Source organism: Alligator sinensis, unplaced genomic scaffold (assembly GCF_000455745.1).
Source record: "Alligator sinensis unplaced genomic scaffold, ASM45574v1 scaffold738_1, whole genome shotgun sequence".
In the NCBI taxonomy this organism is placed as follows: domain Eukaryota; kingdom Metazoa; phylum Chordata; order Crocodylia; family Alligatoridae; genus Alligator; species Alligator sinensis.
Window position 1 is genome coordinate 927135 of NW_005842382.1, and position 9281 is coordinate 936415.

A 9281-nucleotide genomic window follows, 5' to 3' on the forward strand; every position below is an offset into this window, starting at 1 on the left:
TTTCCCTAGCAGTTTTCCCCTCTTCAGGAGCAGGGCACCTAAGTGCTCTGCGACACTATTTATTTCCATATTCAGTATGTAAGCTGCCTGAAGCAGGACCTGTATCTTTCTCTCTGTTTTACATAGTTGTGGAATGCTTAATTAATGCATCCGGTGTCTGGCTTATCCCATCTTTTGTGAACTTATACGTGTGTGTGTGTGTGTGTGTGTTTGTGCAACGGCAGTAAAGTAATATATAAAAATGAGGAATACACCTTTATACAGTATACAATGTAATGATCTATAGATTCATAGTTTGTAAGGTCGGAAGGGACCTGAGTAGATCATCAAGTCCGACCCCCTGCCATGGCAGGAAAGAGTACTGGGGTCAAATGACCCCAGCAAGATGTTCATCCAGCCTCCTCTTAAAGACACCCAGGGTAGAAGCCATCACTACTTCTCTTAGAAGTTGGTTCCAGATCCTAGCCACCCTGACAGTGAAGTAGCACCTCCTGATATCTAGCCTAAATCTAGCCTCTGCCAGCTTGTGACCGTTATTTCTTGTCACTCCTGGGACTTCTATGTTTTAGAAGTAAACGGAAATCAATCAGTACAGCAGCATGTATGTTGCTAGGCCTGGCATATATGTGTACTTCTTGAAACAGAGTTATTTGGGAAACCAGCTCTCCCTGTGTGGTCTCTCTTTACTGTTCTTGTTGTATAAAGAGCCAAAAATCCATGGGAAAGATTTTCAAAGGAATATTTAGACACCCAGCTCCCATGGGAGCAAAGGGGTTTGGCAGTCTAGTCACCTTTTACAAATGTTTTTTGTGTGCTAAAATATCTGCACAGAAATTTCCCAGAAGTTTCTTGCCTTCAAAATTATGTACAAGGAAATCTTGGTACATAAGGTAAACGTGTGTGTTTATCGGGTTTATTATAGAATCCCCAAAGACTGCTCAATCAGTACTGGCATGGGTGACTGAATATTGCAACGGCCAAAGGCTTGTTCCACTGCCAGGGACAGACTATCTTTATTTGAAATGTTTGTTTTTATTTTGGAAAAGAGATTAACAAGAAAAAAGTTTTAAAACTGCAAGGAGGCCTATTAATTACATGTGATCACAGTGGCCTGGTATGAACTTCAGGGCCTCATATAGGAACATATGAATGGAAGGGGTCTGTAGGGCCAATAAATTAATTCCCCAAAGAGTTGCTGAACTGGAGTTGTGGGTGTTTGGGATCTATGAAAAAGGTCTTCATTGTCACTGTGTATTCTATTTGGATGAGGTGGAACTCTTTAATCCCCTTGCACAGTATTTTTTCATCTCCATAAGATTTCTCATAAAATTAAATGATACTTTTGGATGTGAGCGCTATCTTAATATTAAAAAATATCATACTTCCACGGCTCATTAGAATTTACAAGTCTTCTTAAATATTGCTTTCACAAAGCCATAACTAATGTGATTTATTTTCTTTTATATTAAATTATGTACTTGCTGTTAATCTACAACTAAAGATAAGTCTCCAAATGAAATTTTCAGTTTCTAATCAGATTGTCAACTATGGCAGCTCTGGTTTCTAGTACTACTTGGAGAGATCTCTGGAAAATAAAACTTGCTGAGTTAAAGGTAGGCTGGCTGGGAGGGTTAACAAGCGGAGAAGGATTTAACAAAATGTTTAATTCTCTTCCTCTCAGCACCAGTAATTCAGAACATTACAAACTCACATTGTTCCCTATTACATCCTATCTTATATTTCCACATGCAGGATATAGCTGGAGGCATGTACAGTTTCCCTATGCTGAAATGTCCCACTTCACACAGCTGAGAAGACTGAGTGAACATTCAAGAGATGATTTCAGTCTTTCCTAAAGATTTGGATTTGGATGCATTTTCATATCAAGTACTTTTTGTTTGCTACAGGAATTCCAAGGAATGCCAAGAAATGGTCCTCTTAATGATAAGTAAGACTTATAATGAACTATAAAAGTTTTTCCTCATTAGACATTTTGCTATTAAGTAGGTTTGGGCACCACCCTTCAGGAGACATGTAAGGACCATGAATCATAAGTAAAAGGAGGAATGTTTTCCAGCCCAAAGTTAGGCACCTATATGCAGCAGAATGGCAGAGCTTAACCCAGTGATTCTCAACCAGGGTGATATGGCATCCTGTGGAGTATTAGCACAGTTAGATATTCAAACCCCTGTTTGATTCACATGAGTCACAAAATAAAACAAGATATCTTTAATTGGTTTTGGCATTATGGATTCCTATCTGGACTAATGCCGTCTTTCTTAGCTCTTTGCAACAGAAGCACTGCTCTATTATTTTTTCTGTATTATAAACCAAGTGAAAACTAAGAACTGGCATTTTCCAAGGGGTTCCTTGAGTCTAATGATGGATGCCTTAAACCAAAAAAGGTTGAGAACTACTAGTTTAAGCCATGCCCTTTATCATCAGTATTTTTACAGCCTTAGACAGGTCCCTAGTCAGTGTAAACCCTTTTTCAAGATGCCTAACTCCCCGTGCACTACATAGGGAGCCTAGAAATCTGGCTGAGACCTGTGAATTCTCTTCTGGAATCAAGGCACCTAAATATTACTAGTTTAGTACTCAGCATTCGGAGACTAAGTTTATTCATCCATCTAGCCCTAAAGTCTTTGGCTCCAGTGGAGAGAGAGAAGTTTCCTACAGTGTTTGTTTTATTAGGATAGGTAAACATGATGTAAGTGAATGCATTACCAGTACTTCAAACAATTCCTAAGTACCACATGTGGATCTTTTATGGTATTTATTTTTGATAATTATTCTGAAATCCTAAGAATTTACTAAGTTCTTGACATTTCTAAGTCTAAGACATTTTTTTCACAGTGTACTACTTGAGTTATATATGAATGCTTACTATTTGTAACTTCAGGATATTAATATAATTTAGTGAACTTGCATTGCTTTCTAAATTCATTTGTTTAAAACTGTATCTTATCTATGCTTTGTTGTAACAACTTGTGACTAAACTGGTTATGCTTTTGAAAGTGTAGACAAAACAATTTAAAAACATAATTAGCATTGCAATTGGATACTGCAGGGCATATGCACTGCTGAGCAATGGTATTATCTTAAATCACTCATGGCTCTGCATCATTTAAAGCTTTCTAATGTTTTTATGTGAGGAGTTGTTCTGTAGCAGCACCACCCTACTAATTAACTGATTCCCAAATACATTGTTTCATGTTCATGATAATATAATGTGTAAATCATAGCCTTCAACCTGGTAAAATGTTTATCCTGATACTCCCAGCACCGAAAAGATTACGTGAATAGAAAATAATGCTAGCAATTATGAATGCATGGTTTAACAAATCCCGTATTAATCATCATGGAACTTATTACATTATTCCAGAATATGTCCCAACAAGACAAAAGATCACAAAATATGTAAATGTCTGCAATATACATGTTAAGAAAAAGATAAATATGGAAGAAAATAAATATTAAGGGCCTTCTCCTGCAATCATTACTCCTATGTGCAACGGTGGTTACTGTGACAAGCCACTTCAGTAGAACTAAAATTAGTAAGTACTTAACCCAGTAGTAAGTGTTTGCATGATAAGGCTACTGTATTATATCATATGCTGAAAGAATACATTTCTGCATGAAGTAAAAGCATTAAAAGGCAGCCTGTCAATGACGTTATTTTAAAAACAAGGATTTCTTTTTCCACTGGGGTGAAATACAGTTTTGTGCAGATAGCCAGCCCAAAGACTATACACCACATAACTAAAAGTTACTAAAACTTAGTTTTATGAGGTCAATAAAAAACTAACAGGGAACGATGCTAATGTACATGTATTATAACATAAATGAATCAATCATTACATACTTTTCTAAGTAGTCACCCTGTTCTTCTGCCAATGTCTCACTAAGGCTGTTATTTTAGACCAGGGTCTCAACCTTCTTAGATTCAAGGCACCTCTTCCCTAATTTTTCTTAATTCAGCAGTGCTTCATTTCAAAATTGAATTTCACTTTGTTTTTTTTTTACTACAGAAATAACAGCAATTCTACTGTTACAAAGAATGCACAAGGCCATAGCATGTCAGAATATATTTGACACTATGGATTTCTATTTGAAATCTCTGGCCACGTTCATACATGAAGTACGGTTCATGTATGAAGCCACAAACCATATGCAGTGAACATTAAGACATGTGCTGCTCTGCTAATTTCCAGTGCGGAGTCAAAATGCTACCAGGACTTCCCAGTAATAAAAAAGAAGCACCAAAAAAAAAAAGCAGCACAAAGCATGCAAAAAAATGTGTGTGCTGGGACAAATGGAGGCCTGGTCCTCCAGCTTGATGCTCTGGATGCCAGCCAGGTGTCTTTAATGCTGTTTGTGCCCCTGCTGCTTTACAGACAGCACATCTGCCAGGGGAGAGGCCACTGTCCAGTGCCTGGAAGCCACCCACCCTCTCTCAGGCACTCCAGGGGCCATCCAGATGCACCGCCTGCGCTGGGAGCATTGCACATGCTGGGACAGTATCCAGGAGGAGCTGCTCCTGACAGAGCGGGCATGCCTCAGGAGGGCAAAGCATACTGCCAGCAGGTCCTGGCCAAGTTCTGCCCCTCCTGCCATGACCAGGCCCTTGTTCTGGAGGACGTGTGGACCAGGAGGGTGGCCCTGAAGCAGATGGTGGCAGAGATAAGAGAAAAGCAAAAGCTGGCATGGGACAGCTATGAGGAGCTGAAGCAACTGCAGGCCTCCATTGCTGTCCAGGAGGAGCGCAGGGTGTTGCAGCAGCTCCTGGCTGCCATCCCCACCCCAGTCATTTCTGCTGCTGTGCCCCAGCTCAGGCCAGCCCTTGCACAGGCACCTGGCCACCATAGCTAGCCTACGGCCCCTCACCGGGGCAGGGCCCAGCTAGGAGCATTTTGCCTGGCTGGTGGTTCAGCTGGACCCCAGCAGGGCCCACAGGCCCACTGCAGCCACAGAGTGCCACTCCTGCCTCTCCACTTCCTGGTCTGAGGCCTAGCTGCAGCATTTGCCTCTGAGAAGGAGCACCTGCCCTTCTCCCCAGAGCAGCCAGGGCCCCGGCCACGTTGGCATGGCCCCCATAGGGTGGTGGCACACAGGGCTAAGTGGCCACCAACCCGATTCCTCCCTGTGCCTTCTCACCTGTGTTTCCCCTGCCCCTAAGCACCCTCTCTCTTCCCCCTGGTGCTTGTGTAAATAGTTGCCATTTATTTCTGATTTGGATGGGTTTGTGAATGGGGGGTGGGGGATGGAGGGGTTGTGGAGGGTCTCGTGCAGGGTACTGTTGGAAGTTGAGCTGTTGCTGTTGGGGAAGTTTTGGGGAGAGGGAATAAAGTTGCTTTTGTTTTCATAACAACCACACTGCCTATGTTGTTGCAGCCCTGGCCATGGGTAGGGATGGAAGGCCCTGGGCTGGTGGTTTTCCCAGACGTGACCTATTTTTTAGCACCTTGTGCTGTCAGGGTGGGTTTTTAAAATAAGAGCAAATGTCCAGGTTTTTTGCTCCTCCTCTGCTCTCCCAGGATGGCTGCATGGGGCTGGGAGCAGTGGGCAAGGTGATTGGCTGCTGGGGGGTCACGTGCTCCCTGTGTGGGCCCTGGCAAGCCAGGTAAAGAGACACTGTGTGTGTGTGTGTGTGTGTGTGTGTGTGTGAGCTGGTGCACACGTGCTGCTTGGTCAGCAGGACTGGGGGACAGGGGCTGCGGGTCCAGAGTGCAGGGCACTGGCAACACTGCAGGGCAGGAGGTTGCGGTTCAGGAGTGAGGGGGTCTGACAGGGCTGGGGGCAGGGGACTGAGGGTTGGGAATGAGGGGCATCAGCAGCACTGGGGGGGCAGGGGCTTAGGAGTGAGGGGCAGAGGCAGGGCATGGGCATATCGCTGCCCCCCCCCACACAATTATATGCCCCTCCCCCCTACCTCCTCTCCCCTTCCTCTCCCAGATGTCTTCTTTTTTGATGCTGGAAATATGGTAGCCCTAAGTGGGGTGGGCCTGCAAATGGATGCTGATGGCCTTACACACTCTGACTCCCACATGCCACCATCAGAGAGGGTGGTTCTTACCTGCAACAATGTTCCTGGCTGGCCAGCTCTGCTACCACTGCCATTGGATGCACTGTGATGCACCGTGGTGCACACATGGCTGGATGCAACCATGGGGCCGCAGGTCTGAGGGGGCGGGCTGTAGCAGATGGCAGCAGGTTTCAGCAAGGTGGCAATCCCCACTGCCAGACTGCTGCAGTGGGTACAGGGTGCAGGGTCCACTCTCGGTCAGGGCTGCCATGGCAGTCCAGCTGGCACAGGGGGCTAGTAGTCCCAGACACCAACTGACTCGGCCTGAGAAGCTCCTAAGAGCAGGTAGCCCTGAGCTGCGCACCAGGAAATCTGAAACTCTAAGGAAATTCTCACTGACCTAAGGAATGCCAATATTGTTACCATTTTTAAAAAGCAGTTTATATTGCTGGGGCAAGCACAGGTGCTGGCCCCAGCCTTCAGCTCCCCCTGGCTGAACAGCCAGGAAGAGCTGGGCAAGGGCAAATTGCCCCAAGTGGCACAATTTGTCACATGACAAAGCACACATTTAGGCACATAGGCTGTGGCACAAATTACCATCACTATTTGTGCCACTACAAGTGCATACCAGTGCATGTGTGAACGTGGCCTCTGTGTTTCTCTTGTGAATTGTGTAGGGCTTTGCACATCTAATAGTGATAATAGTGCATGGTAACTAACAGCACCCTTAAAAGAATCTCACTACACCCCATGGTGCCCCAGTGTCCTAGTTGAGAATACTGTTCTAGTCAAATATAATTTTGCATGCTCCTCAAGCCCCTTGCACTTCATTTTACACTTGAATCTTCTTTCTTCCAAAGGCTTCCTTCAGAGGAACAATCAGCTGGCAGTTACTTGGAACACAGTCAGGCTTGCGAGTGTGATCTCAGGGAGGACTGCAGTTCCAAGGTTTTTGCTGGTTTCCCTGGTCATGTGAGCAGTATGCAGAAAAGAGTTCTTGTAAAGGAGCAGTGCTTCTTTCATTAGCATTTCACAATGCCACCTTTGAGTGCCTAACAACAAATTCTCACTGGGTAAGTTGTGATAATATTCTCTGTCCTTTGCCCAAGAACTCTAAAACAAGGAAGCTATTAGTGTCCCAGTAGCATGTTAGGGGAGGATTTAATTGCCATTCATGTCCTTTGTAATGAAGAAAAAAAAAGCCAGATCAGAGAATTAAATTCTTCCTTGGTACAAACAAGAGCCTGTCATTATTATAACCAGGGCCAGCCTTAGGGAAAATGGCACCTTGGGCAAACTTGTATTTTGGAATTCTTTCTTTGAGTTTAAGTATGTACTACTAGTAGCGGAAATAAAGTAGTTTTCAAAATAAAGTCCCAGGGGGAGATGCTGGGCTGTGTTGGGAGACTTGCATGGGGGAGCACTGCTGCTGCTGTACAGAAGCAAGGTGGGTGGACTGGAGCAGGCACCACCCCACCTGCACGTGCCCAGCTGGCTCCTCCTGAACAACAGATGAAGGTGGGTATGCAGGCTGGGCTGGGTGCTACTCCTCCTGCCTAGGGCAGGGATTAACTAGGGAAGGATAGGGAGAGAGTGTTGGCTGCTCCTCTGTGTGTGTGTGTGTGCGCGCGCGCATGTGTATGTGTGTGGCACCCCTCAACAACAGCGGTCTGGGCAGTTACCCACCTGTAAGTTCAGCCCTGTTTATAACTGTGAGTGAAATATAGGAGATGACAGCAAAGTCATCAGTCACCATGTTCCTCGTATTGGTATTCAAACAAGAAGTACTACATGCAGAGTATATTGCTAGTCATATTTCCTGTGTTATAATATCAGATGTCATATTATTTTCTGGTCCTCCTACATAAAAAGATTTTATGGCCCTAATTCTGATTGGTGTGGGCAAACTCTTACACAGCCACACTTATGGCAATGAGACTTGATTGAAAACACATGGGAACCTCATCTGTACAGGTCTAACTGAAAAATGAAGTCTCCATTTTAATATAAATGTCAAATAATATTATTCTATTAAATTGATGACTTTGCCATAGCTTTGTTTCTATGGATTTGTCCAGATCAGATTTGGACTCTTAACCTTTGCTTTGCATAGGAGTAGCCATACCAATCCTTGTTATACACCTTCCCACCTTAAAAATCACGTATGAACAGCCCTCTGAGAACTAGATTCTGATCCTGTTGGTTGCACCAAATGTTAATGAGCTTCTTTGCTGGGTTCTGCCAAAAATATTGTTAAAAAACGTAACATCATTGCCCTTATGTGTGCACAACAGAAGAAGAATAAAATTGTCTAATTCTGCATGGGTGCAGGTTACCAGTAAAAGCTACATCGAATTTTGAACCTGTGCACTTTAAAAGGACAAAGCTAATGATAAATATTATGGTAAATATAGTCTGCCAACCACTGCAGCTGCAGAAAAACACCCCAGATGCCAATCTCAATAATGGTGTTTTTGTTTCAGTTTAACTAGCCTTGCAGGAAGTGGCATAACAAGGTGGCTGGGTACCTGGGGCTGCTGCCACTCACAGAGGCAGAAAGGCAGAAAGCTATTTATCATTAGCTTTGTCCTTTTAAAGGGCACAGGTTCAAAATTTGATGTAGCTTTTACTGGCAACCTGCACTAGTAGCTTTCTTAATGGTAACCTGCACCCATGCAGAATTAGACAATTTTATTCTTCTTCTGTTGTGCACACATAAGTAGGGTGAAAGTGCTAGACTTTAGGAAAGCTGATTTCAATGAACTCAGGCGATTAGTCAAGGACGCACTGCAGAGTAAGAGTTTTGAAGAGATGGGAGCCCAGGAAGGGTGGTGTGCCTTAAGGAAATGATCCTTCGGGCACAGAGGGAGACGATCCCGATGCGGGGAAAAAGGGGGAAAGGGGCCAAGAGGCTTCCTTGGCTGACCAGAGAAATCCAGAGCAGCGTACGGGCAAAAAGGGGGGCATATAAAAAGTGGAAATGGGGAGAGATTACTAAAGAGGAGTATACCTCCTCTGCTCACACTTGTAGGGAGGCAGTTAGACAGGCCAAAGCTACCATGGAGCTGAGGATGGCATCCCAAGTTAAGGAGAACAAGAAATTGTTTTTCAGCTATATAGGGAGTAAAAGGAAGGCCCAGGGTGGAATAGGACCTCTACTAAATGGGCAAAAGCAATTGGTGACGGACAGGGGGGACAAGGCTGAACTCCTCAATGAGTTCTTTGCCTCAGTGTTCCTAAGTGAGGGCAAGACAAG

At 44.2% G+C, this 9281-nt stretch overlaps 1 pseudogene; it reads left to right on the top strand.

The window, feature by feature from the left end:
• LOC112551216 overlaps positions 1–5178 on the top strand; it is a 9655-nt pseudogene extending 4477 nt beyond the window's left edge.
• The last annotated feature ends 4103 nt before the right edge of the window (positions 5179–9281 follow it).